Consider the following 5,500-nt stretch of genomic DNA (forward strand, 5'->3'; position numbering starts at 1 on the left):
TCTCTCTTTTCCTCCGATGGTCCTTTCGCATCCTCACCCTCTCTCAACCACCCCCATCTGGCAGGTACAAGGCCTGTGGGTGCAGCAGCGTTCTTCAAGTCATGACTCGAGCGGCCTTCTGGGTAGTCTGGCAGACCAGCGCTGGACAGCTGGTATGGCAAAAATTGTCTTTCCCTCTCTCCCTCTTTTCATCCGTCTAAAAGCATCTCCCTTTCCTCTTTAACTGTGTCAACCCCCCCCCCCCCCTTTCCTTGCCCACTTTGGCCACAAGCTACAGGTCTCTCTTCTGCACCTGAGATCTCCAAGAGCAAAGCCTAAAGGATGTGGGAAAAAACGTTCTCATGGTTTTTTGTGAGAGAGAAAGGTGGCCTGGCACGCATTAGCCAAAACGACAACTGCTCCTTACAATTCCTTTGAGTACACTGTCTGGGCATCAGCCAATCACCCTAACCAGCACAGATTACACACAGTCAAAATACACACACACACACCAGCAACTACAGCCAGGAGGATCAGGTGTGGTCATACAGAAGGTGTCACTAGGCTAAGTATTTGTGTGTCTGTAAATTGTTGCCAGAGTGGAAGAACGCCATTACAACACAGTAATTGACTGAGAAGAAACTCAGGCTTTTTGGGACAATGTTTAAGTGATTTATTATAATTTAGAGGAGTTCTCAACACATCCAGGTTTTATTTGATATAAAACAGTCATAAGAAAGGAAAGTGCTGTTCAGAAAGGTTGCTACTTTTTTTCTTAATAAACAATTACCCTTGTGTGGTTGTGGAACCACTAAGTTTATACCTTAGCAATGAGCCCATCTATCCTGCGGTTGACATTACAACACAATAAAACACTAAACAGTGTAAAATTTAATTTTGACCTTTATGACTGCAGATTTTGTATGAGCTAAACCACTGAAAAGTACACATACTTAACCCAAATAGCCAGGGGGCTCTCATACTTTCTCAATTATTGCACAGCATGGAGAAACCCATCTAAGATATAAATAAATATAATATCTTTGCAAGATAAAAGAATACATAAGCATTTTTTTCATCTCCTTGTAAATTGCCACCATTTTCACCCCTATATCAATGTGATAAATCTTACATTGCTAACACACTGTGTATTACAGCGCTTGCTTTCATGGTTAGTCGCTGTAGTCCTGAATCTAGGTTTGTCATCATGTTGCATTAAAAAAAGCAGATGTGTGCCTGAGAGGTAGAGCAGGAGTGAGAAGTTAGGATAAAGCAGCATGCACAAAAAGTACCTTGAAGAAAATCAATTATGCATTCACAGAGGGGTGAGGATCTAAACACTACTGCCTAAGAGAAGGAAGAGAGGAACTATAATGAAATCCTACTGTAAGAAAGGGGTGTGTGTGTGTGTGCGGGTGCGTGTGTGTCTCTGTGTGTGTGTGTGTGTGTGTGGATACAAGTGAGCTGGGGGGTGATCAGCTCCATTGCCTCCCTCAACACATCCTCTCAGAGGAATAACGTTTTCTCAACTTTTCTCCTCTTTTCTGTCATAATTAGCATTCTGTTCTCAATTTGGCCGCTTAATTAGGTGTACATAACCTTGGATTTCCAGTAATGGAAAACTGGAGGGCTAGCTAGATGAAGTCATCATCTTCAGTGATTAAGATACCTGCAAACTATTGTACACAGCCTCGTCTGTATTCACATCATTACATGGTCAAATTAACATGTTTGTTCCACCTGTCTCAGGCAAAGGTAGCTTGGGTGTAGCTATAGAAATGCCTGCGAGCCAGAACTACTGTGAAATGCTATCCTTCAAAAACAGGCCTGAGTGGAAATTGACAAGACATACAGATGGGTATGGCTGTTTGAGTGTGTGTGTTTGTGTGTGTTTGTGTGTGTGTGTGTGTGTGTGTGTGTGTGTGTGTGTGTGTGTGTGTGTGCGTGTGTGTGCGTGTGTGTGCGTGTGTGTGCGTGCCAGGGGGTTTGGGGCTTTGGATGTTGAGTGGAAATAGAGAGATACAAAGAGAGAGAGAAAAAGAAGAACAGGGGAGACAGGAGGATGAGGTAAAAGAAAGGGAGAGTATCTGGATATTGGAGAGTATGTTCATCCCTCCATGGGAGACTGAGCTGGGACTTGACGGGGGAGTTGGGGGTGGTGGCGGGTGTTGGCACGGGGGCGGGTGGGGGGTAAGTCTCTGTGTCTCTGTTCTTAGGCGCAGCGAGGTTATGCAAATGCTCCGTCAGGCGGAGGGCAAGGCTGAGTAGGTTACTGACGGGCCGTAGAGTACACAACATGTCCCCCACTCAGCCAGCCAGACAGCCAGCAGAGACTATGACAGAGAACAGAGGGGGAGAGCGAGAGAGCGAGGGAGAGAGAGAGAGAGAGAGAGAGAGAGAGGCTACAGGGAAATACTAAGAGTCACCGCCCTCTTTCCAACTCTTTTTCGCCACCTGGTTTGATTAAAGCAAGCCAAGGGAATTTTAAAGAGACTTTTACATCGTCCGGACCTCAACCACTGTGGGTCAAGCTCTGCTCTTCCCTACCACTAATAATTGACACACACACACACACACACACACACACACACACACACACACACACACACACACACACACACACACACACACACACACACACACACACACACACACACACACACACACACACACACACACACACACACACACACACACACACACACACACACACACACACACACACACACACACACACACACACAGAGACGTTACAAGAGGGAAAAATCACAATTAGGGAGTCCTTCATTTTTCAGGGGTCACAAGCCAAAAGGATGGGAACCACTGCTATGGATTACATGTTATATAATGAGAAACAAACCCATTTGGTTGTTTCCTGCAGTTTATATCTGGAACGCATGTGGTTTTGACAATCCAGTGGCGAGATTAATACTTCTGAATTATTGTTTGATCTGTCAGCAGTGTTTTTCTATTCACTGGAGTTCATGGGATTATGTTGGTTGTGTGTTGGTTTTTTTTGTAAAAACAGAAGGCTTTGTGTGCTTTAAAGACTAAAAGATGTACTTACATTCATTGAAGGCATATTCAAACTCCTCTAGTGTTTTGGGAAAAGTGAAAGGAGGTTCATCTTTCTTCATCAGTTCATCTAAGTCTATTCTTGACAGCAAATCTGAGGAGCAGGAGAAAATATAAGATCAAAGGTGAACAAAAGTAGTGACAACAGACATTGCTGCTTTCCTTCAAAGAATGTCAAAGTCAAAATGTTATGCCATAATCTCATTCGCAACATCATAACCCTAGAATATCTAGTGACATCACCTAAATTAGAATTTAATAATGTCACTTCATTGGGGTAAGTTATGAAGCAACAACAACTGCTAACAACAAAATCCTCCCTACTCGGTTTAACAGAAAGCTTTTCATCATCCTTAGCGTGGAATATGAGGTGGAAAAGAGAATATCCCCATCAACTAGTAGTAAAACCAAAATGTCTATGAACATGTTTTCTGAAAATTCTATAACTGCAGTAAGAAAAAAAATATGCAAATTGATGTGCTAAAAGGATGGGTGAATATGTCTCATTCAAGGTTAAGTGGAACATTTCATTTACATTTCAATTAGAGTCAGACAGACCAAATGCATTTTAAAGGCATCTTCAAAGGAATCTCGCACATTCCTTTATACAAATACAATAAGAAATAGTGCATCAAGTGTGTCTTGTGCACTTTATTGTTTTGTTTCACATTTTTTATCATGCCATCTATAATTTAACTCTAGTGCGGTGCAACCTCACAGGAACTATGCATTCTTTCCTTTAGAGAGTATAGAAACAAGTAAAGTGGATATCATCAATTTAAAGACTACAGTCAGAATGAAGTGTGTTATAGGTATTAGACAAGTCAGACATGTTGTGCTTTCATTCAGGTAAGACTGGATAAAAACGGTCAAATCAGCAGGCATTTCGAGTAGCGTCCGTTCAGATAGAGAAACAATGTGTTTTTGTTAAAGATAAAAAGTAAATTGAATCAAAACTAGCCACCTAGAAATTATAAGTGAGATCATAACAAAGTCTATGTGACTATGTAGGTTGTAATCATAATCTTTTTCCAAGTCCTTTGAACACCTTTTCAGTATAGTTACTCCCTCGTTTCCTTTGTTTTAAGGTCCTTTTAAAAATAAATATATATATTTTAGAGTATCTACCTTTGAGTGCAGTAGTTTTCTCTCTGTCCTCCTGGCCAGCTATCTGGGCCATAGTGATCCACAATATGTACAGGGCTGGAGTGGCAGCACAAATATGAGAGAGCATGGGTCCTCTCCTCCCAAAGATCACTCAGATGCACCCTGTCACATGTGGGAATTGAAAAGGAGAAGAATAAGAACTACAAAGTGTTATTGTCAAGCACAACTATTGTGTTACACCATAGCTAACAAGCCTGTGCATGCCAGAGAATCCCTTTATTAACAAAGACCATAAAGGTAATTGCTTCAAAGCTTGTTGCACCTGTAAGGTGGCAGTGAGCCAAAACAACATACTGTTGAATGATGTACAGCCCACAAGCGTATAACTAAACCAATAAACGGAACAGTTATAATTCACACTGCAATAACACTATGCATGAACAACTAACGAGCCTATTTGTCAGCATTACTGCTCTTAAAAGATGTAAAACTGTTGGTACGGCAGCAGACGTGTATTCGCCCTTTGCACTTTACACACGTGCAACAACTGAATTAATTATGCAAACACAGCAAAGTTATTCTTGCTTTAAAACCAGGCGGCAGGCACTACAAAAACAACATTTCCACACGCCCTTCTAATTCAGACTGCTCTGTCACTCTATCAACAACAGTCAACATATGTTTAATGTTTCGCACTCTCACAAACAACTCCCGGAATGTGTGCAGTCGCTACATGGAGCCACTGCGAGCAGCTACAGGAGGACATTCGTGCTTTTATTTCCCATTCGTGTCAACCAAACGAAACCCATTTCGGAGAGGAACAGCTGTGTACAGTAGACGCATGCATGCTTCTTGTTCGACTCACGCACCATCAGTGTATGCGACTGTCCAGTTCAGTTGCTGCTGCTTCCTTGAAATTTCTAAAACAGGAAGGACTCTGAGGAGTGCAGAGCATGGAGGACGTGAAGCTTCCGGGTTACCGGGGCAACGGACTGGAAGGGATATTTAAAGAGACAGTAGCACAGCAGCTGCTCCGTTTACAGATGTTTTTCTGTCCTGTGAGATTTCCACCACTCAGCTCTGTCTACTGTGCAGGGGTGAAAGAAGTACTCGGAGCTTTTACTTAAAAAAGTAAAAGTAGTAATACCACACTGTTACAAGTACAGTTTCCTTCATTCAGAATGTTACTAACAGTGCAAAAGTAATGATAAGCTGAAAACGTACAAAAGTAGTATTATGCAGAATAGCCCATTTCAGAATATTATAATCAGAATATAATTATTGATAGAAACATGTAAATATCACTCATATGTTGCAGCTGATAAAGGTGCGTATGCTG

General features: G+C 41.9%; 1 long non-coding RNA gene across 1 annotated transcript; it reads right to left on the reverse strand.

Annotated features, from left to right (window-relative positions):
- Window positions 1-3,046: 3,046 nt before the first annotated feature.
- LOC310946406 lies at window positions 3,047-5,082 on the reverse strand. The gene is made up of 3 exons (XR_014593186.1): window positions 5,031-5,082; window positions 4,183-4,323; window positions 3,047-3,148 (listed from the first exon to the last, which is right to left on the reverse strand). It is a non-coding gene; the product is annotated as an uncharacterized lncRNA (long non-coding RNA).
- Window positions 5,083-5,500: the final 418 nt, after the last annotated feature.

Source organism: Echiichthys vipera (assembly GCF_963691815.1).
Source record: "Echiichthys vipera genome assembly, chromosome: 4".
Lineage (NCBI taxonomy): Eukaryota > Metazoa > Chordata > Actinopteri > Perciformes > Trachinidae > Echiichthys > Echiichthys vipera.